At 49.4% G+C, this 24,638-nt stretch overlaps 2 protein-coding genes across 3 annotated transcripts in view; both read left to right on the top strand.

Annotated features, from left to right (window-relative positions):
• The window catches only part of LOC142488386 (uncharacterized), a 508,298-nt gene that overhangs the window by 376,341 nt on the left and 107,319 nt on the right, over positions 1-24,638 (top strand). The window lies entirely within an intron of this gene.
• Positions 1-24,638, top strand: part of LOC142488393 (uncharacterized) — a 40,090-nt gene that overhangs the window by 11,710 nt on the left and 3,742 nt on the right. The gene's annotated exons all lie outside the window — the stretch shown is intronic.

Here is a 24,638-nt window from a genome sequence, read left to right on the forward strand (position 1 = left end):
CCATATACCACTAGAAATCTACCCTCTGGGTCCGCTGTTGTTTTTATATGATTGAATGGGGGGTGCCTTGTCTGATTAGGATAGCCACTCCCATTTTCTTACTACTAAATGATGTGAAAAAACACATTGGGAACACTTTTTTGATTAAATTTGGTGGGTCTTGTGATGTGAAGTGGGTCTCCTGTAGGAATACAATGTCTCCCCCTGACCTTTTCATATCTTGGAGTGCTAGTCTCCTTTTTCTGTTATTCTGGAGACCTTTTTACGTTGAGTGAGGTTAGTTTAATTGTGGTTTGGCTAGCCATTTGGGTTCCTTTTTAGGTAGTACCGTAAGGCCTCACCTTTCCCACTTGGGAGGCCGTGATCCAGTAGGTCCGAGCCTGATTTATATTTCTGAAAACATAGAGGTTGGGTGCTTTTTTTGTTTCGTGTAGATATTTTGAGCTGAGGAGGGGGGGCGTGGGCGGGGATAGGGGAGGGTGGGGGAAAGATCTGCTGGGACAGGGTCAGCAGATAGAGATAGATAGTAATGAGGTCTATTATAGACCTTAACAAGTTATTGCCAGTCCTATGAGCGACCGGCATTTGGGCTAAAAGAGCCCTTCGGGGGTGGTTCCGGGTTCGTCAGCCGTTTGAACGTCAGAGGGGTCCAGACCCTCTATTAAATTTACTTAACCCTCTTTCCCTTTTCTCGTGTAGTACCGTTTTTTTTTTTTCCCTTTCTCCCCCCCCCCCCCACTAATTTAACATATAGATGGGATTACAGGCCGGTTCGTTCGTGTGGGTGTGGCAGGGGAGGGGGAAGGTAGGGGGGGGAGGAAAGATAGGGAGGGGGAGGCAGGATAGGGGGGGGAGGGAGAGTGGAGGGGTCACAGTCTTAGCTTAAACACTTCAAGCATTTCAAGCCTTTTTGTTTTATATATAGTATGTGGGTCTGTGTTGTTAGTGTTTTGTAAACAGTTTGTCAGCCCGGGAGATTAATTTCAAACTTTCTTCGTATATATGCTTCTTCTGAGGGCTTTTCCCATTAGTGTATTTTGTGGGTGAGCTTGTGGGCAGGATTGCTAATAAGGGTGTGAGGGGGAGGGGGGTCGTTTGGAAGGGGGGGGGGAGGGGGGGGGGAGGGGGGAGGAAGGGGGGGGGTAACGGCGTATTTCAGACACTTCAAACATTTCACATCTTTTGTCATACAGATAGAGAGCAGGTCTGCGCTGTAAATATATTATGAACAGTTTAGCAACCAGGAAGAATAACTTCAACTTTCTTTTGTGTATTCGCTTCCTCTGATCACTTTTGTTTCATTGGTATTGCCTATAGGTGAGATTATGAACAAGCTTACTAACAGGGGGATGAGAGGGAAGGGGGGTGGAGGGGGAGTAGGTGGGAAGGGATAGGTTGGGGGAAATGGGGGGGGGAGGGAGGGAAAGTAGACTGCATTCCTGTCTCATACATTTCAGACCTTTCAAATCTTTTGTTTATACATATTATGTGCAATTCTGTACTCTTAATATATTATATACAGTTTGGCAGTCAGGAACCCTATGTTCAAGCTTTTCTTATACACATGTTTCATCCGAAAGCTTTTCCTATTAGTGTAGTATATGGATGAGATTGTGGACATGATTACTAACAGTTGTATGGGAGGGGAGGGGGGTGTCGGGGGGAGGGGGGGTTGGGGAGAGGGGGAGGGGGAAAGGAGGGTAAAGGGGTCATAATCATATTTCAAACACTTCAAACATTTTAGAACTTTTGTTATACATTTAGTGTGCAGCTCTGCGCTGTTAATATATTGTGAGCAGTTTACAGTAGCATCCTGTGGAAATAACTTCAACTTTCTTTTGCACATTTGCTTCCTCTGAGTGCTTTTCCCTTGGTGTAGCATATATGTGGGATTATGTGTGTACTTGCCAACAAGAGTGTGGGGGGGGTGGTGTGAGGTGGGAAGGGGTAGGTTGGGGAGGGGGGGGGTGGAGGGGGAGAGCGAGGGGGGGGAGGGGGGAGGGGACCCAAGTCACTTTTCATGGTTTTCAATATACATTCACTGCGCATTCTTGCAGTATTAGTCGATTTTAGACATTCTGGCGATCAGTGGGAGCCTTCATATCAGTCTCTTTGCGCACTAATCTTATGTTATAGGGGGGGGAGGGAGTGCTTCGTCTAGGGGGGGAATAAGAGGGTGTTGGGGGGGTGTATTTTTATGGGGGGGGAGTGAGGGTGGGTGGGGGGGGTGCATGTGTGTCTGGGCTGGGGGGGGGGGGGAGGGAAGCGAGAAAACATTTAAAGTATAACAGCTTAATATTCTACTTACAAACTCCGGAACATCAATTTTAACTTATAGTTTGAGTCCTCTAAGTCGACCTTGGTGGCCCGGCTCCCCGGGGCCACAGATATCTGTGGTCGTGGGGGTTGGCAAATTCCCTGTGACTCAGGGCTCCATGGGCCGTTGGTGGGTAGGCCGGGCGCCGGCAGCGACCCTCCAGCCCCCCGCCCCCCCCCTCCCGTGGAACGAGTGTTCATTTCGTGAGTCCAGGATGACCGGGGGGAGGAGGGGGTGGGGGATCACAGCCGCGGTGGGGCCAAAAAGAAGGAGGTCGTGGCGGATGGACGCAAGACCGGGGGCCAGCTTCCTCTCCGATTCTGGAGTGGGGAGATCAGCGATCCTGCAGTACAAGGTTGGGTCGGGCGGTGCCCTGCTCTTCGGACGATGGACGAGATCTCCTTGGAGCCATCGCGGGAGTAGGCGACTCGTGGCTTCACGTGGAGGGTGATGTTTTGCGTCAGCGTCCCGGGAAGGTCGGCGGCTCATCCTCCGGTGTGGTTCTGGTCCGATGCAGGAGTCTTTTAGGGTAAGTGGGGACGCCTTCTTTCTTTCAGGTCCATGCAGGGGGATTTATCTGGGTGCCGCGGCGGTTGTTATTTATCCCTGGGGTGTAGGGCCGCAATCCTTTCGGATGTTCTGGGTGGGTCTCCTGCCGCTTCCTCGGCGGTCGAGTCGGTCGCTGACCACGCTTGTGGTGGGGTTAGTCACAGTGCTCTTGCGAAGGGGGCCATGTCCACGGGATATTTCATGGTTAGAAACTTTCCATTTTTGTTAACCGTGAGTCTGAAAGGGAAACCCCATCGATATTGGATTCCTTTCTCACGAAGCAGGTTAGTTAGTGGTTTTAGTTCGCGCCTGCGGTCTCTTGTTGCTTTTGAGAGATCGTTATAAACTTGAAGGGTTTCGTTTTGAAAAATTATTTCATCCATGTCTCGACAGGCCGTGATGATTTTTTCCTTTGTTGTGTACTTGTGCGTCTTTATTATAATATCCCTCCTCCGCCTTGGGTCGTCAGACTTAGGTCCTAGGGCACGATGAGCCCTGTCCATTTCGATCTCCTTTTCCTCCAGCTCTCCGCACACTAGGTTAAAGAGCTCCAGGAGGTAAGGCCGGAGTTGCTCTTGAGTAACTGACTCAGGCACGTTCTGGACGTGAATGTTTTGGCGCCGGTCACTGTTTTCTTGTTCCTCCATTCCTTCTTTAAGAAGGGTGATCTCTTCTCCCAGGCGGCCAATCTCTTCCTCCGCTTCATTCTGTCTTTTTAGAGATTCGGAAAGTTTGTTCTCTAGGGTAGTTGTTTTTTCGGTTAGCCCTGAGATTTCCTTCCTTATGTCGCTTACTGCGGTCCGCAGTTCTGTTTGGAAGGAGGATTGAAGGGTTGCTGACATTCCTGCTAGCAGTTCCTCCAGATATGATAGGGTAATGGTGTGTTCTGGGCTTGCTGAAGGGCGCTCTTTCGACTGGGCCTTCTTCCCTGGTTGCAGAGTGGCGCCATGCGGTGCGTCGCCATCTTGGGGATCCATCGTGCCCTCTTTAGCCCGTTGAGGTGGCGAAAAGTACTTGGTAACTCTGTGGTTCCCTGTTTTTTTTGTCTTTGACATTGCCCTGCTATTCAGTTCTCCGGGGGGGCAAGTTTTAGTCTAAAATTTTGGGGGAAAGTGCGGGTTATTTCGCTGTTTTACTCGCGGGTCTCTGGAGCTCCTCTTTTACCCGTCCATGCCGGGTGACGTCACCGGAAGTCCCCCCCCTATTTGAATCACTTATTATCCACAAATTGTTTTTTTGGGTGTGTGTTATATATTCAACCATTATCACTTGTACTATTATGTAGAGGTTTATCTTCTTTTGCGCACTTGTTTGTCTGTAAGGGTGAGTGCAGACTGGGTGGGTGCGAACTGAATACTTTGTGCACTCATCATCCCTCCTCATCATCATCCCTTCCCTCCTCCTCATCTCTCCCCCTCATCATCATCTTCCCTCTCTCCCCCTATCCTCCCTCACACCCATCCTCTCTCCTCCCTCCCACCCCATCCTCTCTTTCTCCTCCCTCCCACCCCATCCACTCTCTCTCCTCCCTCCCACCCCATCCGCTCTCTCTCTCTCCTCCCTCCCACCCCATCCGCTCTCTCTCTCTCCTCCCTCCCACCCCATCCGCTCTCTCTCTCCTCCCTCCCACCCCATCCGCTCTCTCTCTCTCCTCCCTCCCACCCCATCCGCTCTCTCTCCTCCCTCCCACCCCATCCGCTCTCTCTCTCCTCCCTCCCACCCCATCCGCTCTCTCTCCTCCCTCCCACCCCATCCGCTCTCTCTCTCTCCTCCCTCCCACCCCATCCGCTCTCTCTCTCTCCTCCCTCCCACCCCATCCGCTCTCTCTCTCTCCTCCCTCCCACCCCATCCGCTCTCTCTCTCTCCTCCCTCCCACCCCATCCGCTCTCTCTCTCTCTCCTCCCTCCCACCCCATCCGCTCTCTCTCTCTCTCCTCCCTCCCACCCCATCCGCTCTCTCACTCTCCTCCCTCCCACCCCATCCGCTCTCTCTCTCTCCACCCTCCCACCCCATCCGCTCTCTCTCTCTCCTCCCTCCCACCCCATCCGCTCTCTCTCTCTCTCCTCCCTCCCACCCCATCCGCTCTCTCTCTCCTCCCTCCCACCCCATCCGCTCTCTCTCTCTCCTCCCTCCCACCCCATCCGCTCTCTCTCTCTCCTCCCTCCCACCCCATCCGCTCTCTCTCTCTCCTCCCTCCCACCCCATCCGCTCTCTCTCTCTCCTCCCTCCCACCCCATCCGCTCTCTCTCTCTCTCCTCCCTCCCACCCCATCCGCTCTCTCTCCTCCCTCCCACCCCATCCGCTCTCCTCCCTCCCACCCCATCCGCTCTCTCTCCTCCCTCCCACCCCATCCGCTCTCCTCCCTCCCACCCCATCCGCTCTCTCTCCTCCCTCCCACCCCATCCGCGCTCTCTCTCTCCTCCCTCCCACCCTATCCGCGCTCTCTCTCTCCTCCCTCCCACCCCATCCGCGCTCTCTCTCTCCTCCCTCCCACCCCATCTGCGCTCTCTCCTCCCTCCCACCCCATATATACACATGTTTCCCCCTGGGTACATTATGACTACCAATGCTGTGTAACCTGTTGGCTCGTAGGGCCTGAGCCTCTGCCACGAAGAGCCTGGGGCAATATATATATGTGTATTATCTCTTACCAGATGCAGCGCCTCCACCTGCGATGGCTCGCAGCAGAGCGGAAGTTGTTCCTCGCAGGACAATAACACAATACTACTCACACAGTATGTAAAAGAAACAGTAGCTTTACTAGCGGTGACCATAACCTTGTATGTAGCATAACCTTTCAGTATTCCTCCTTGAGGAGACACAATAGACACCGTGTCCAATTTCCCTGTTACGTCGGTGCTGCCCGCAGACCAGACTCGTCCCTTATACTGAGGTGGGAACGTATATGTGCACGCACCCGCAGCAGAAGGAGCGTGTCCGGAGTGTGGTGTTTTGGCGTTGCCAGGTGTGTATAGGTGTAGCAATATTTGCCGGTACCGGTACTGAAGAGGCGAAGTCATTGCCGTTTAGCCAAGGCCGGGGACTGAGCGAGATCCGGAAGGTCAAGGTCCAAGCTGCGGTCGAGAGATGATAGAAGCTGCAAGGTCCAGAGGGAGCCGGGAGCCAGACAGGAACGTCCGCCAAGCCGGGTCGCAAACTGAATACACGAAGACAAAGGGAGAGCCAGAATAGACATCTGTAGCAGAGACTATGTCGAGCGATGTGAGAGAGGTAGGACAGGGATTAAGTACTGTGGCTGATCAATGGGAAGCGGAGGCAGGCCTGGAAGAGCCCTAGGAGCTGTCCAGGATTGGTCCCCATAATAGGCCGCCAGGAGGTAAAGTTTAGGGTTAACTAGTAACCAGTATGTGGGCGGGGTGCGTGGCTTCACTGCAAGAGCAGTGAATAAATTAGCTGGTGCTGCCACGCGCTCCGTAACGGGAGGGTATGCGCGCGCAGGGGCAATGGCAGGCGCCCGAGCATCAGCCGCATGCCGAACCGCAGCCCGACAGAGAGGATGGGGAAGCCCCTTCACCACGGGGGTTTTGGAGGGAGCGAGGAGGACAGAGCCGCACGACAGTGGGAGTGGAAAGAGGTAAGGGGAGGTCACGCTGCGACCGCCGTGACCCCCGAGTCCTCACAGTACTCCCCTCTTCAGGATCGGCCTCAGGACGATCCTTCTATGGCTTGGATGGAAACCTTTTCCGGAAGCGTTTAAGAAGTACTGGTGCATGAATGTCGTTAAGAGGTACCCAAGACCTTTCCTCAGGTCCTAAGCCCTTCCAATTAACCAAGAAATGGACTTTACCTCTGGAGAGACGGGAATCTAGTATGGTTTGGACCTCGTACTCTTCGTTGCCCTGTATGATCACTGGATCAGGTTTAAGAGTGTGGTCCGGAAATAGAGGACTAGAGATGAACGGTTTGAGAAGAGATGTATGAAAAACATTAGGAATTCTCATGCTTGAGGGTAGTTGAAGGCGGAAGGCCACCGGGTTAACCTGCTCCAGGATAGAAAATGGCCCCAGAAACTTAGAAGCCAATTTGGGGGGTGGGGTTTTGAGGTGGATATTTCTGGTAGACAACCAAACCTTGTCCCCTGGTTTGTAGTTGGGTGCAGGTCGGCGACGGCGGTCAGCCTTGACTTTAGAAGACAGGGAGGCCCTTTGAAGTGCAGATTGAATTCTAGCCCAAGAGTCCTTTAGGAGGGAGATGTGTTCATCCACAGCTGGAACTCCAGAGGAGATCTTGGAAATAGGTAGGCAAGCCGGGTGATAGTCGTAATTAATAAAGAAAGGTGACTCACAAGTGGATTAATGCCTGGAGGAATTAAAGGCATACTCAGCCCAGGAAAGTAACTCCGCCCAGTCATCCTGGGAGTCAGAGACAAAGCACCTTAAATACTTCTCGAGAGATTGATTGACCCTCTCGGTCTGTCCATTAGATTGAGGGGTGATACCCCAAAGAGAAGGAGGAAGCAATGCCCAGTCTTCTGGTGAAGGTCCTCCAAAATCTGGAAACAAATTGAGAGATCCGATACGATAGACGTGGGTATGTCATGGATCCGAAAAACCTCTTTGGAGAAAATATCGGTTAGGGCGGGTGAGGAGGGTAATCCTTTAAGAGGAATAAAATGTGCCATCTTGGAAAAACGATCCACCACTACTAGAATGGTGTTCATGCCATTCAACCTAGGCAATTCGACAATAAAGTCCATGGATATGTGGGACCAGGGGCACTCCGGGATGGATAAAGGCAAAAGAAGACCCTGGGGTCTCTGGTGAGGAATCTTATTGCGTGCACATACAGGGCAGGCCCGGGTAAATTCAAGGATGGATTTGGCCATATTGGGCCACCAAAAGGTGCGATGGATGAGATCCAAAGTTTTCTTGTAGCCAGGGTGTCCTGCCGAACGGGAAGCATGCCCCCATTCCAGAATCTCCGGAATAAAGTTGGCTTCCACGTATAAGGTGTCCTTCGGGATCTCAAGATCGCTAGGCAGGTGACTTTGAGACTTGATGATCTTCTCAAGATTCTTGAATGTAGCGACCGCGAGGATTTTTTGTTTGGGAAGGATAGACTCTGTAGTCTTCTCCGGTCTCATCAGGAGAATATTGTCTAGAGAGAGCATCCGCTTTGATGTTCTTAGAGCCGGGAACGTAAGACAAAATAAAATTAAACCTGGATAAAAATAACAACCAGCGGGCTTGGCGGGGACCTAAACGATGGGTATTCTCGATGTGTAAAAGATTTTTGTGGTCCGTGATAATAGTGAACGGCTCTTTTGACCCCTCCAACAGATGCCTCCATCCCTGAAGAGCCAACTTGATGGCCAAAAGTTCTCTATTGCCCACATCATAGTTCCTCCCAGCTGGGGAAAATGTCTTTGAGAAAAACCCGCAAGGGTGAAGTTTATCCTGGGGAGAATATCTTTGGAATAGGACAGCGCCGGCCCCGCAGTCCGAGGCGTCTACCTCTAGGGTGAAAGAAAAATTGGTGTCCGGGTGTTGAAGGATGGGAGCTGAGACAAATGCTTGTTTCAGTGTTTCAAAAGTCGTGACTGCCTCAGGAGACCAAGACGAAGGATCAGCTCCTTTCTGGGTCAGTGCTGTGATCGGGGCGATGATGGTGGAGAAGTTGCGAATAAACTTCCGGTAATAATTGGAAAAGCCCAGGAACGGCTGAATAGACTTGAGGGAGTCGGGTTGCGGCCAATCCATTACGGCTTTAAGTTTCACAGGATCCATGGCCAATCCTGTGTTAAAAATAATATATCCAAGAAAAGAGGTGGTAGACTGGTGAAAGAGACATTTCTCCATCTTGGCAAACAAACGGTTCTCTCGAAGGCGGGAGAGTACAAACTTGGTATGGATGATACGGTCCTGTAGATTCTTGGAAAAGATAAGGATGTCATCCAGATAAACAATTCCAAAACGATTAAGGACATCCCGAAAGATGTCGTTGATAAAGTCCTGAAAAACCGCGGGAGCGTTGCATAAGCCGAAAGGCATCACGAGATACTCGTAGGGGCCGCTACGGGTGTTGAAGGCGCTCTTCCATTCGTCGCCCTTCCGGATGCGGATAAGATTATACGCCCCGCGAAGGTCAAGCTTGGAGAAGACGTTAGCACCTTGAAGTCTGTCGAATAGTTCAGAGATGAGAGGAAGTGGGTAACGGTTCTTCACTGTGATGCGGTTCAGTCCCCGGTAGTCTATACACGGTCTGAGAGTACCTTCTTTTTTCTTGACGAAAAAGAATTCAGCTCCTGCAGGTGAATTGGAGTGCGTATAAAGCCCCGTTTTAGGTTCTCACGGATATATTCGTCCATGTCTTCCGTCTCAGGAAGAGACAGCGGGTAGGGTTTGGATTTGTTAATGTGTATCCAGGTACCAAGTCTATCGGGCAATCGTAAGATCTGTGGGGAGGTAGTAGTTCGGGTTGGGTCTTGCAGAAGACATCCAGAAAAGCAGCATACGGAGCGGGTAAACCTCCCTTAGGGTTGGATGTATTGGCCAGCAGTCAAGGCGGAAGTACGACTGGTGGAGATGGCTCCTCTGACCTTGACCTTCAAGTAATAGGATCTTGGGATGACCAGTTGATGAGAGGATTGTGCTTCTGCAACCAAGGTAAGCCGAGAGTGACTGGGGTTCTGGGAGCATGGATTACATCAAAGGCCAAGGTCTCCTTGTGGGAATGAGAGGAAAGGGTGATGTGGCAAGTCTCCAAGGAAATGTATGCCGGGCTGAGCGAACGCTCGTCGATCCCGACCAAGGTAACGGGAGACTTCTTCCTAACGAGTGGAATCTGATTATGTACAGAGAAGGTTTGATCCATGAAATTTCCTCCCGCGCCGGAATCGATAAATGCCCCAGTGGAGGTGTGGAAGGTAGGACCCGAGAGAGAGACGGGAATGGTTAATTTCTTGGGAAGTTCCTTCCTGGAAAGGGGACAAAAGAGATTTAGCACCCAGGGAGAGCCCCTTCGTACTCGCTGGGTTTGGTCGTTTCCCGGGCATAGTGGACATTCACGGACCAGATGCTTGGAGGATCCGCAGTAAAAACATAATCCACCGGCTTGGCGAGCTTGCTGTATCGGTGTCCGGGAACGCTGGACTCCAAGTTGCATCGGCTCCGGAGCCTCCAAAGCGGGTAGCGGGGAGATGGCAGGTCCTGTGGTTGGAGAGAATCTGGGAAAAGGAGCACTGAAGGGCATAAATCCAGGAAGCTGGCGCTGGGCGCGGCGTACCTGAAGGCGCTGATCCACTCGATTGGCTTGGGAGATGAGTTCCTCCAGAAGCCCTGGCCTGGGTTGTGAGGCGAACTCGTCCTTCACGGAATCCGTTAAGCCTCGCCAGAAGACTGAGACTAAAGCCTCCTGATCCCACCATGTCTCAGCTGCTATGGTCCTGAACTCCAAGGCGTACTGGGCCACAGAACGACATCCCTGAGAAAGCTCAAGCAAAGAGTCAGAGGCAGTTTCTTGGCGTGCGGGGTTATCGAAGACCTGTCAAAAGTTTTGTCTAAAGGCTACGTAGTCGCGGGTGATATCAGGACGTAGTTCCCAAATCGGGGAGGCCCATGCCAGTGCTTTCCCTGTAAGCAGGCTGTACACATATGCCACTTTCTTGCGACCAGTGGAGTACTGCTGCGGAGCCATCTCAAACTGGATCTCGCATTGATTTAGAAAATCGCGATAGGCATGCGGATCCCCCGCATACGGTTTAGGTGCCGGGATCTTCGGGCCTGGGGTCGCGGCGGATACTGGTTCTGGCGACAGTGGCGGTGCGGCCTCCGGTGGTGCCTGAAATGAAATGTCCTGTACCTGTAGAGTGAGGAAAGCCATTTGGCCAGTTAGGGCCTGGACCTGTTGATACATGGCCGTCATCATGGAGGCCATGTCAGTCTGGTCTGCGTCTGGTGGGCTCGACATAATGTTACGCCGGTGCTGCCCGCAGACCAGACTCGTCCCTTATACTGAGGTGGGGACGTATATGTGCACGCACCCGCAGCAGAAGGAGCGTGTCCGGAGTGTGGTGTTTTGGCGATGCCAGTCCAGGTGTGTATAGGTGTAGCAATACTTGCCGGTACCGGTACTGAAGAGGTGAAGTCGTTGCCGTTTAGCCAAGTTCGGGGACGGAGAGAGATCCAGTAGGTCAAGGTCCAAGCTGTGGTCAGGTATGATAGAAGCTGCAATGTCAAGAGGGAGCCGGGATCCAGAGCCAGATAGGAACGTCCACCATGCCGGGTCGCAACCTGAATACATGAAGACAAAGGGAGAGCCAGAATAGACGTCTGTAGCAGAGACTGTCGAGCGATGTGAGAGAGGTAGGACAGGGATTAAGTACTGTGGCTGACCAATGGGAAGCGGAGGCAGGCCTGGAGGAGCACTAGGAGCTGTCCAGGATTGGTCCCCATAATAGGCCGCCAGCAGGTAAGGTTTAGGGTTAACCAGTAACCAGCATGTGGGTGGGGGCGTGGCTTCACTGCAAGAGCAGTGAATAAATTAGCTGGTGCCGCCACGCGCTCCGTAACGGGAGGGGATGCGCGTGCAGGGGCAATGGCAGGCGCCCGAACATCGACAGGTGGGGTGGGAAGGAGCACGTCTCCCCTCCCCCCCAAGAGCATGGGCCCCTGGGCTGCTCGGGCTATAGCCAGTCCTCTGTGTTGAACTGTTTGACATTTTAATAAAAGTGATCACTGCCTGAGAGTGTGTGAGATATTTCTGTTTATCTACAGCAAGCATACCTAAGGTGCTTTCCCCGACCAGCAAGAAATGTATTCTTATTAATAATGTTAATATGGAATAGAAAAATATATAATTTTTCCCACAATTATCCGGCATAAATTGCACATGCAAAGATACAGTATACCAGGGGTGCGCAATCTTCGGCTCTTGCGCCGCCCTGCCTCGTGTCCCCTGGTTCTTGAGCCCCCCCCACCTTCGCTAAGTGCGGGGTCATGTGTTGTGACGTCACGTGACCCGCAGCGTCATTTGACGCCACAACGCGCATGTGATGTCATGCCGCATGACCCTGTGGCGTCATTTGATGCCGTGTTGCCATGGTGACGCGTCCAGACGCCGGCTTTATCTCGGTAAATTGAGGTTGCAGAGGCCTCACGCGATCCCCTGGCATTTAAGCTTAATGCATTGGGGAGGAGCGCGGAGCCTCTGCAACAGACCCCGCCCCCCCAGTAAAATCTCACGCGCCCCTCAGTTTGCGCACCCCTGCAATATATTGTAGTATGTAATTTCATTGACAAATTTGGGGGTTTAAAAAAAAATGATTTAGTTAAGTATGACAAATATCCATCACATTATGTTTTCTCTACGCCGTGCAATTTATTCTCTCCTTATTTTGAGGGGAAAAAATAAATATATTTTTTTCGGTTTCAACAATTTTTTTTTAATTTTTTTTATAATTTCAATATGCCATTTCTTATTCAAAGAAAACCGTTAACCAGGAAGTGGAATTTCTCCGCTGCATGGGACAGCTAATTTGAAACCTTGCAGCCTGTCAAGGGGTGACTCCTGAAGCGGGTAGGGCCTCAGTAGCCGGAACAGCGGGATCAGGCAAAGATTGTTGGGGTCACAGGCTGAGGTCGGAGGCAGACAGCAAGCAGGAACGTCGGGGTCACAGGCTGAGGTCGGACGCATATGAAAGGAAAAAACCTGAGCAATGGATTTCTGCTTAGAAAATGTATTCAGCCAATACTGAATACTTACGTTTCGGCCACTAGGGCCTTTCTCAAAGGTAAATGGCATAATGAACAAACACATAAAAAGTTCTATAAGTAGACCCCACTACATGTGTCCTTAATTGTCCTTGATTGATGTAAATTGCCTTCTGCGTCCCTTTCAAATGATGTGTAGGGCAACTCTTCACCCTCATTTGTTCCTCCCTCTCTGTAACGCCTGTATGCCCGCAGACCTGGCCAGTCCCCAGTACTGAGGTGGGTAGGGTTAAAACACGCACCCACAGCAGTGAGGGCGTGCCCGTAGTGTGGTAGTGCTTTGCCGGTCCTGTAGAAAGATGGTTAAGGTATACTTGCAACGCCTTGGGATTCAGAGTTCGGATAATGATGCCCGTGTGCCAGAGTCTAGGGCAATAGAGAGCAGGATAGTGATGTCCGTAAGCCAGAGTCCAGGGATAACAGAAGGCAGTAAGGTCATATCCGTAAGCAGGGTTCAAGGGCAGGAGAGAGCAGGGTAATCCAGTACAAAGCAGAGTTCAAGCCAGGGAGATCCAAGGGTAAGCAGGAACAAATGCTGAAAGAAAAAGGAGAGCCAAGCATAGGATTGCACACAGAGGTTACAAGAAGCTATGCACAGCAATGAGCTAGAGGACAGACGGGTTATAAAGGAGGGAGCACCAATGGGAGAGAGAGGAGGAGCAGAGGGTGAAGTGAGAGGCAGCAGGGATCGGTGAGGAGAGAGGAAGGAGACAGGTGAACCAGAGAAGGAGATAGCTTGTACAGCATGAGAGGCGGAGCCAGAGGTCTGGGAAGATTTACAAGAGGAGCATGTGCGCGCGCCCTCTGTAAGGTTAGGGTGCGAGCGCACAGGCTGTGCCAAGAGGCGGGGGCACCCGCCGAGGGAGGAGAGAGTACCGGAGGAGAGACTGCAGGAGGTAAGGGGACCGGAGGGGAGACACAGGGAGGCCGCGAGCAGGGAGTACTGCGGAGGAGATCGGGAGTTAGCGAACATGCGCGCGCCCTGTGGGGAACGCGCGCAGATGCTGGGAGAGCGTCAGGGGATGCCGCAGAGGGACGGATGCGGGAGGAGGAAGGAGAAAAAGAGCACGGAGGCAAGAAAGGGATATCAGAGGCAGGGGGAAGCACAGTGCCAGGGACACATGGAGAGGAAGGAATTCCCTGAACCGTCACACTCTCTTTTCTCCAATCCCACAACGTTGTGACGTCATCAGTGGGTGTCTTTAATCCTCCAAGCCTCGCGATGCTTGTGACATCATCACATGTTATCCCGCCTCCTCAGTGCTCCGTTTTGCCATTCTGATGATATACAGTATGCCTTTTCCTCACTCATTCCAGCCGTAGGGCGGTGCTTATCCTCTAGGCGTGGGGTGGTGCTTATCCTCCATTGCTCCATACACATTCTTCGAAGTGGGACGTCATCGGGTTCTCTGTGAGGATTTATCAGTATACAAAAAAGAGGCTTACAAAATGCCTATTTCAGCCCTTTGAATTATTCAGAAGACACAGGGTACAAGGCTTAACTCCATTAAAATTTAAAATCTGTATTTTTATTTTAAAATACTTAAAAACTCCACAGGTGTGTATGGTATTACAAATCCCATATTAGAAAAACATACAAACCACAACACTGATCAGAGAACTCCAGCAGCAGCAGGTAAAAAATCATCTCTCAGTAAGAAAACAACCTAAGGATAGATTATCGTTGAACCCTTTTGGATATACCGTATCTAACGTGAATATCCAATACGCTTCACGTTGTAATAAAAATATATCTTGATCCAACCCTGTCATGTTGTTTTTTACCTGTTCTATACCCATTACTCCGAGTGAAGTCACTGAATGTCTGAACTCTCTGCAGTGTTTAATCAATTGCGTCTCCTCCGTTGCATTATTAATCTTACTTTTTATGCTCAATATATCTTGTTTTAATCATACGTTTCGTCTTGCCAATATAACATAAGCCACATGGGCATGTGATCTTATATATGACAGACATCGTGATGCATGTGATCCTTCCTTTGATTTTATATTTCCTCCCACTCCTAGGGTGGGTGAATTCTGTATCTGTATTGAGGCTGTTGAACACTGAACAGGTGCAGCACCGATAACACTTGGTTTCGGATTATCTAGAAAATGGGGTACAGTGTAGGCCTCCCTTCTATCTGCACTGATCAGTAGATCTTTAAGATTTTGCCCACTCTGGTATGCAAATCTCGGTTGCAATTTACACGCCTCCTTTAAAGTACTATCACTGTTCAGAATTTTCCAGTTTCTCAAAATGCTCTGCCTTAGGAACTTACTAGCTGTAGTATATTTTGTCACGACCGTTATCCTCTCTGGATCATCTTGCTGTCAAACTTGCGTGATTGGACATGTGAACGCTTTCTCTATTGCTGATTTAGAGTGCCCTCTGGAAAGAAACCTTGATTTAATAGCATTATATGCCTCTTCTAGTTGGACCAGTCTGTTGACAATTATTTTGGCCCTAACTTTCTGTGAGTATGGCAACATCTGTTTAAGAGATTCAGGATGAAAGCTCATGGCATGTAATGTAGCGTTCCTGTCCGTGGGTTTCCTGTATAGATTTGTATTGATCTTATTCCCACTTGTGATGAGCAGCACATCTAAAAATGAAAGTTGTGTGTTGCTCCAATTTTTTTTGCAAGCTTTACAGGTGTGTCTAGATTGTCTAAATAGTAAAAAAAATCCAAAAGTTCATTAGATGTGCCTTCCCACAGAGAGAACAAATCGTCGATGTAACGACAAAAGAAAAGCATTTTGGAAAAAAATGGAGAACCATATATGTATCTAATTTCAAAATTGGCCATAAATTGGCATAGGAAGGTGCCACATTGCTTCCCATTGCCGTACCTGATATCCCTCTCAAAACAAAAATAATTTTTATATAAGATAAAGTGCAACAACAGAAGAATATAATCAACTGGGGGTCTTATTAGCTGGATCTCACTCAATCTTTGTCTCACTACATCCAGACCATCAACATGTGGTATAATAGGGTAAAGATTAGTGACATCCATTGTCTCCATGAGGTAGGTCTTATCCTCAAGGTCTAAAGCCCTTATCTTATCCAGGAAATTAAAAGTGTCTTTTACATAAGAAACCTCTTTTTTTCACCAGGGTCTGTAAGAAAGAATCCACAAAGATAGCCAATGGTTGGTTAATTGAATTTGTTGCCGAGATTATTCGCCTCCCTGGTGGATTATAGAGGCTCTTATATATTTGTTGTAAAGTATAAAAAAGTGGTCGACGTGGATTCTTCATGATCAAGAATTCAAACTCCTCCTTCTGTAGCCATGAATTACCTAATCCCAAGAGCAAAATGTTTTTCAGCTCTGTCTGATAGCCCATTGTGGAATCCCTATCTAATTTTGTGTAACATTGCTCATTGCTGAGTTGTCTCATAACCTCTGTCCGATATTGGGAATAGTTTTGTAAAACTAAAGCCCCTCCCTTGTCTGCTTTCTTAAATATTATTTATTTCTTCCTAGTCAGATCCTTCAATAGTTATTTTTTCCCTTAGTATAACATGATGTTCCCTAGCATGATACATCCCTAAATCCCTTTTGACCAGTCTCATAAAAATATTCACCGAGGGATTTCTATGTGGTGCTATAAACTTAGATTTAAGCTTTCATACCTCTTGTTTCAACTGCTGCTGCGGATTATCTGCTGTGCTTTTTAACCTGCCGGAGAAAAAAGACTTGAGGTTAAGCTTCCTCTCCAATTTGAACAGTTCGACCTCTTTGTACCTACCACCTTACCCAATCGATTTGACAAACGATGGACCTTTGGACAAGATGTTTATTTCCGCATCTGTAAGTAGATAATCCGCCATATTAATTACAATGTTCTGTACGTGTGTCACGGGAGACTCCTGTGGCGGGTAGGATCTCGGTGGCCGGAACAGCAGGAAGCGAAGTAGGGGTCACAAGCAGGGGTCCGAGGCAGGCGGCAGGTAGCGAAGTCAGGTAACAAGCAGGGGTCCGAGGCAGGCTGCAGGTAGCGAAGTCAGGTAACAAGCAGGGGTCCGAGGCAGGCTGCAGGTAGCGAAGTCAGGTAACAAGCAGAGGTCGGCAACGAGGAGACTGGAACAGGACAGGCGGGGCAGGACAGGTCTGGGGGCAGGGACTGAGAACAGGAACAAACAGGGACAAGCTAGATTACTAGCAAGGGCTTTTACTGTGAACAGACTTCTATAATACAGGTACAGGTACAGAAACAAATCAGGAATCAGAAGCATGTGCATCAGGAATCTGACTTCAAGCAAAGGCAAAACCAACAGACAGGAAGCAAGCTATAAGGACAGAGACAGGAGCAACAAGAAGACAGACAGAGGAACCCAGAGCCAACAGAAGGCAGCAGCACACCCAGTGGACAAGGAAGCTATGGCTTGGCAGGAGGTCTAGGCGACCCTGACATTACTCCCCCCTCTCGAGAGCGTTCTCCGGACGATCCTCCAGGCTCTACCCGGAGGCCTTGATGAAAAGTGGACTCAAGGTGACCCACCTCTGGTGGTTTGTCAGCGGGCAGAGGGTACTCCACAGGTACATTGTGTGCTGCAAGGAACCTCCGAATGGGTGCGTTCAACCCAAATGCAGGGGCAGAGACATCAGAAACGTGGGCATCAAAGACGGGTGCAGCCTTTCTACATGAGTCAGTGGGGACACAGAGTTCACTCTTCGTGGTCTCTTTTTGTGACCAATATATCTTTTAGTTTTGGAATCTGGAACTTCCCAATGGATACGTTCAACTCCATTGCAGAGGCATGGACATCAGGAATGTGGGCATCAAGGACGGGTGCAGACTTTTCACATGGGTAAGTGGGAACATAGAATTCACGCTTCATGGTCTCCTTTTGTGACTGCCGTTTCGTGGTATCACCTAAAATCTCATTAAGACCAGCTATTTGATTTTTCAGCTCTTGAAGCTGTCCTTCTGCACTTCTTTTCACACTCAATGCAGTTGTCAGTTCGGCTTCTTTGGAGTTGAGTCGCGACTCCATATCTCCCAGCTGACTCAGAGTAAAGCTTAAATCTTCTTCATTTCTGATCTGCAGCTGCCGGTACTCCTCCCGGGCATTGTCCAGCTCCAGCTGCAGCCGGACCTTATCACGGGCTGTGTGGTCCAATAATTTGCAGGCATCGGCCATTTTGATCTCATAGCGCTGTGTCAGGCCAGCCACTTGACAGACGGACACCTTCTCTCTCTCCTTTTTGGCAAGCTGTGTCTTGAGCTCAGTGATCTGCGCCTGCAGCGCTGTGAGTTGCTGAGATGTGTGTTCAGCTGCTAGCTTTAGCTCTTCCTCCAGCGAGGCTCTTGTTATGCTCAATGTGGCCTTCAGCTCCTCATGCTGTTCTTTGGGGACTCACTGGGTACTCAAATAATCTTGCAGCATCTTTATTTTGTAGGCAGTCTGGAAACTTTCTTCCTGCAGAACTCGCTGCTTTTCTTCAGCATTCACCCATTTCTCCTTGGTGTCCTGCAGATGTGTACGCAGTTCTCGCAGCTGACTCTGCCGCATATTTTCTGCTTGTGTGCACCGCTCCAGGGAGACCCGTTCTTCTTGCAGCACTCTCTCTGCATTCTGCAGTGCTGCCTGCACATCTAACTTTTCCTGGGCCAACTGTTTCTTCTCCTCTCCTAATTTATGGAGTTTCTTATCTCCTTCACTGACTTGGACATAGAGATTCTTGCACTCTTGGGTTACAGTTTCAAAACTGATATTTAACCCTTCGAAGAATTCTCTCAATGAACATAGTTCTGTGTTGAAGTGGCAACTCTTCTCCTTAGAGGCTTCCAGCTCTGTAGTAAGCCTATGAACCGCTTTCTGAGATGCTTCCAGTGCTGCGTCAACTTGAGCCATGAAAGTCTGGTACTGGGCAGAATCAGCGTAGGCCTTCTCCAGCTTACTTCACAAGATCTACCTGTCATTCTCCAACTGATATTTTTCTTTTTCCCAGTCACCCTCTGCTTTTTCCAGCGCTAATTGCATCCTTGACTTTTCTTCTATCAATAGTCTGTTCTCCTCTTCTGATTCATGGAGTCTTTTATCTCCTTCACTGGCTTGGACAGAGAAGTTCTTACTCATTTGGTTTATAGTTTCAAACCTACTATTTAACTCTTCGGAGGCGTCCCTCATTGAACGTATCTCTGTTTTCAAGTAGCATCTCTCCTCCCGATCGACTTCCATCTCTTTTTTGAAGTAACAAATGTCCTCCTGGGAGATTTTAAGCTCTGTATTTAGCCTGTCAATTTCCTTCATAGAACGTTCCAGGAATTCGTTACTTTTAGAAGCGAGGCGCCGATTTTCAGCAGCATCAGCATATGCCTTCTCCAGCTCACCTGACATGACATCCAGGTCACTCTCCAATTGGTGCTTTTCTTTTTCCTGGAGAACGCACTTAGCAATTGCTGAGGATAGACAGCTCTGTAGTGCAGAATTAGTTTCTTGCTCCTTACCTAAACGTCCATAAAGACAATCAATCGCTTTCTGTGCAGCTTCAAGCGTCTGAGTAGGGGCATCTTTCTTCTCTCCCACTATTCTTGGGATACATCTGTGAGTTGCCTTAAGCTGCAGCATATCTCTTTCATCAAATGCAGACTCTGAGGTTAAATTTTCATTCTTAATTCCTTCTGCAACTTCCACAGTAATGCCTCCCTTCTTTTTCTTCTTCCTTGCTTTGAGAAGTCCTGAAGAATCAGTGGTACTGTGTTCACATTTACTGCTCAAGACTGTTTGAATGGGAACCATCATTTCAGACATGGGGAAACCACACTTCCCAAGAAACCAGTAAAGAGGAAATGTGTTTTTAAAACAGAAGCATTAGAATGAACAACAGGAATATTAGAAACAGAGAGACATAAGATAGGAAAGCTGACCTTTTGAGACTTAGCATCAGTCACAGAGATTATAAATGCAAGGAAAAAACATAGACAGAGAAACCTGTAGTTATATCTGAAACTTTAGAAATAAGGCGTAGGGATATCATACAGACAGAGAGAACCTGCAGTTACATCTGAATCTTTAGGCATCAGGCGTAGGGATATCATATAGACAAAGAAAACCTGCAGTTGAATCTGAAACTTTAGATATCAGGCATAGAAATATCATAGACAGCAGGAAACTAATACAGAGAAAACTTGTAGTTAGATCTGAAACTTTTGACATCAGACATAGGAATATCAGACAGAGAACCCTGCAGTCAAATCTGAAACCTTTGATATCAGGCGTAGGGATATCATATGTTGCAGAGAAATAAACTTTAGGGGAACTTGCAGGTAAACCTGAAACCTTAGAACCAATCATATGAAAAACTACAGATTGCAGGAAAAATCACAGTACAGTATGCAGTAACAAAATAATAGAAGCACTCTTGTCTTTTGAAATGGGAACCCTGTGAACAGCAGTGGTCCAACCAGTGATGCAGAGACAAGCCTTATCCAGGAAATGAAAAGTCAGAGTCTAAAAAGGTGGCAACAGGTACTGCAAGGGTTAACCCAGGCACTGCAATAGTCTCTGCAGCAACAGTTCTAGTCTCAGAAAAAATGTTTTTTCGTTATGAACGCAATAATTCTTGCAGAACACTTAGCAGCAACAAAAAAAAAACTTTCAAAATCCCAACTTGGATTTCCAAAAAAGAAACGAAAGTACTTATCTTCAACCATGCGGATGTGGTCTACTGCAGCAGGCAGGAAAGGCAGGCAGGAAAGGGTGCGTGGTTCGAGGAAGCCACGCTGCAGCTATTTCAGGACCTCTCCCCAGTTACGTTAGCTAGGAGAAGGGCATTACAACCTGTCGCCAGGTTACTCAGAGACCGGGCAATACGTTACCGCTGGACCTTCCCGTTTGGCCTATTGGTCATAAGAAACGGGAAGGCCATCTCAATGAAAGAGATCGAGGAGAACGCTGACTTCCTAAATAAACTAGGGGTGAAGGAAGGCCTGCCCAAAAGCCAAAGGAGAGAGCAAAGGGAAGAGCCAGAATGGAGGACAGCCGGCCCGTCCAAATAAAACCGGGATACCGAAGCCCCAGAGGAGATATGAGTGGTACACCAGGACTTACAAAAGACCAGTTACAGTTTACCCAGTTTTAGAATAAGAGATTGCCAATCCCATAACGTTCCTCCCTGATCTAAGTTCCCTAAGGGCTCGCAGACTCCGCGCTAAAGGACTAAGCCCTACGGGGGCCCCGTTCCGATAGAGCCCTGAGACAGTTGCTGAAAAAGGAGAAAGAGGGAGAAAAGACAGGGAAAAAATACAAAGTAATAAACCCTTACCTGATGTTAAAAATGGCGACTGAAAGTGGAACGCAAATCGGCCATAATGGCGCTGCTGGAATAAGCGGACCGCATGGCGTCGTTACGGAAGAGGAGCTTACCCCAGCAGGAGAGCTGGTGAAGGGACGTCCTCTTTCGCGGGCTCTACCAGGGAAAATGGCGGCCCCCGGAAGGACGTCACCGGAAGTAGAGCGGCCGCCATCTTGGGGGGGGGGCACGGAGACAGATCAAGATGACGTCAACGGAGGGCGACGGAAACCTCCGAGATCCCGCAAGAGGAGGCGGCACACGCGGAGACATACAGGGCTCAAGGGGGAGCCATAAGAAGGAGGATGTTTTACATTGAAGATTACTTTAGACGACAGAGGGGGGGGGGAGGGGTGATGCCCCCCACGACGGTCTTGAGCATGAGTCTCCACATGGGCGCAGGGGGGAAATCCTGCAGGTGGCCCATGAAAGTCCCCACTAGGCCAGCCACTTGGGGCGGGAGAAGGGGACGGCGTGCCATCCCGGACTACGCCCAGGAGGGGCAACAAAGGCGATTGGGGGAGCGGGGTCTCACTCAGTCGCAATGATGAAATTCGTCTGGGGCAGGGGTCATCAAACTCTTGGTCCAAAAGAGCCAAATATGAGTAGCACGGCAATTTAAAATTTTTCAAAGAGCCATAAATATATTTTTACAAATACGGTTGATTAACCGTCATCACATCAGGCTGTCCCCCCATCATTATTCCCCCTCATCACATCAGACTGCCCCCCCCCCCAGGGCCACCAACAGAAACCATGGGGCCCGGGACAAATGAAAGGAGCAGCCCCCCCCGAACCCATAGCGTACCCCACCCCGAACCCAGAGCGCACCTATCACGAAAAAATATCTTTTAGCGCGCAACTTTTACTTAACTGTTTTCTTATTGTGATACAGAAAAAAACATTACAATGCAACCTATTTATTTTTATATTTTCAACAAAAGACATGTGACTGCCTGCCTGGGTGGCTGAGTGGGTGTGTGGATGACTGGGTGGGTGAATGACAGTTGGGTGAATGACGGTGGGTGGGTGAATGATGGTTGTTTGACGGTGGGTGGGTGGGTGGCTGGGTGAATGTCAGTGGGTGGGTGATTGAATGACAGTTTGACAGTTGAATGACAGTGACTGGGTGGGAGGGTGACAGTGACTGGGTGGGAGGGTGACAGTGACTGGGTGGAAGGGTGACAGTGACTGGGTGGGAGGGTGACAGTGACTAGGTGGGAGGGTGACAGTGACTGGGTGGGAGGGTGACAGTGACTGGGTGGGAGGGTGACAGTGACTGGGTGGGAGGGTGACTGGGTGGGAGGGTGACCATGACTGGGTGGGAGGGTGACCGTGACTGGGTGGGAGGGTGACCGTGACTGGGTGGGAGGGTGACTGACAGTGACTGGAGGCAGACGTGACTGACAGTGACTGGGTGGGAGGCTGACAGTGACTGACAGTGACTGGGTGGGAGGCTGACAGTGACTGGGTGGGAGGCTTACAGTGACTGGGTGGGAGGCTGACAGTGACTGGGTGGGAGGCTGACAGTGGTTGACAGTGACTGGGTGGGAGGGTGACAGTGACTGGGTGGGAGGGTGACAGTGACTGGGTGGGAGGCTGACAGTGGCTGACAGTGACTGCGTGGGAGGCTGACAGTGACTGGGTGGGAGGCTGACAGTGACTGGGTGGGAGGCTGACAGTGACTAGGTGGGAGGCTGACCGTGAGTGACAGTGACTGGGTGGGTAGGTGACTGACAGTGACTGGGTGGGTGGGTGACTGGGTGACAGTGACTGGGTGGGTGACAGAGACTGGGTGGGTGACAGAGACTGGGTGGTGGGTGACAGTGACTGGGTGGTGGGTGACAGTGACTGGGTGGGAGCAGGTTGCCGCCGGACTCTTTCCCTTCCTGCCCCCGGACTCTTTCCCTTCCTGCCCCCGATATCCCTGCGGCAGCTGCCTGGGAGGGGAGGTGGGCTTGGGGGTGCGAGAGGTGGGCTCGGGGGGGGGGAAACACGGGAGGGGGGCACGGATTTGCCCTTACACGACAGCACTCCTTGATGACCCCCATTTTGGGGAACCCTGATTTCGCTCTGGGACTGCACAGTAAAGACTATAATGTGGAAACAGAAAGGCTACACTCGGCTATTACACCTGGAGGGACGAATAACAATAAAACCTTTTGAGCAATTTAAATCTGAAAAAGCAGTACCACATTCAGAATTTTTTAGATACCTCCAGATAAGAGCATTATATTCTAAATTCCCAAATCGCCCTAAGCGCACTAATTTTGAACAGCTCTGCTCCAGAGGGACAGATACCAGTGGACTTATCTTTGGTATATACAGAGAGGTGGTCTCCCCAGCGACTGACGACGACGTGGTGCTGAGTTACAGTAGAGGTCGGAGGCAGGCAGCAAGTAGGAGTTGCAGGCAGGCAGCAAGCAGAAACGTCGGGGTCACGCAGAGGTCGGAGGCAGACAGCAAGCAGGAACATTGGGGTCACATGCAGGGTTTGGCAACAGGAAGGCAGGAGCAGGAACTGAGACTAGGGAACAGGGCTGGGACTTGCTAGCAGGAAACAGACTGGGGCAATCTAGTTTAATAGCAAAGGCCTTTAATATGACCAGGACACAGAATAGGAACAAAACTGGGCAGAAGCGGAAAACAATTGGAGACCATATGCTCAACCTTAATACTCCAAATTAGAATTGTACAAGGGGTGCATGAGGAATGTGTTGCAACAGCACCAAATGATCAAGAGGATCATACAAAGAAACCCCAGATGCTTGCACTCTACCTTTAAATAATACCGGTAGTCAAAATAATTGAATGGGAAGTCATACACGCATGCGCATAAATAATCAACAAGGTTCCAAAGAGACATGCACGCATGCGCAGAAATGTGAGAACACGCTTGGGAAGATTAAAGCCACAAAGCCAACCATTACAAATGAATGGTTTGGGAGAGTTGTCGATAAGAAGTAGAAATACTTTAGCCTTGTGTGTGTGCGGCGGGGAGGGGGAGAGCGCTGTATGCTGGATTATCAGTTCAAATAAATATTTTCAACAGGTCATCATAATGTTTTGAACCCCACACCCCCAAATCAAAATCACAGTATGCCACCCACCTCATAAAGTACGCACATGCCTAGTGTAGAATTAAAAAGCTACAGTAGTGATTGATTCTCAGAATATCAAGAATTGTTATTCAAACACAAGTCAAGAAACGGGAAAAAAATAAATAATTTCAGACTTGAAATTCTAATTGAATGGGAAGTCATATACGCATGCGCAGAAATGTGATGACAGGCTCGGGAAGATTAAAGCCAGAAAGCCAACCATTACTAATGAAAGGTGTGGAAGAGGTGTAGATAAGAAGTTGAAATACTTTAGCCTTGTGCGGGAGCGAGGGGGATAGCGCTGTACAGCTGGATTATCAGTTCAAAGAAATATTTGCAATAGGTCATCAGAATCTTTAATGCGCAGAAATGTGATACTGTAACAAGCCTATGCGTTTCAACAATGTTCCAATGAGACATACACGCATGTGCATAAAATAAACAGTATGAAAAGAGCAAGCCTAGCAAAAGTATTGAGTAACAAATAATATATATAGAAATGTGATGACGCATACATTATCCGCATGAGGAGGATAATCGGATAAAAATATTTTATATTCAGAAGAAGATGCAACGTTATATTTTTGTAATACTGTACTTTTCTCTTTAGTATCCGGTATACAGTACAGTACTG

This window comes from Ascaphus truei, chromosome 2 (genome assembly GCF_040206685.1).
Source record: "Ascaphus truei isolate aAscTru1 chromosome 2, aAscTru1.hap1, whole genome shotgun sequence".
Taxonomy (NCBI): Eukaryota; Metazoa; Chordata; class Amphibia; order Anura; family Ascaphidae; genus Ascaphus; species Ascaphus truei.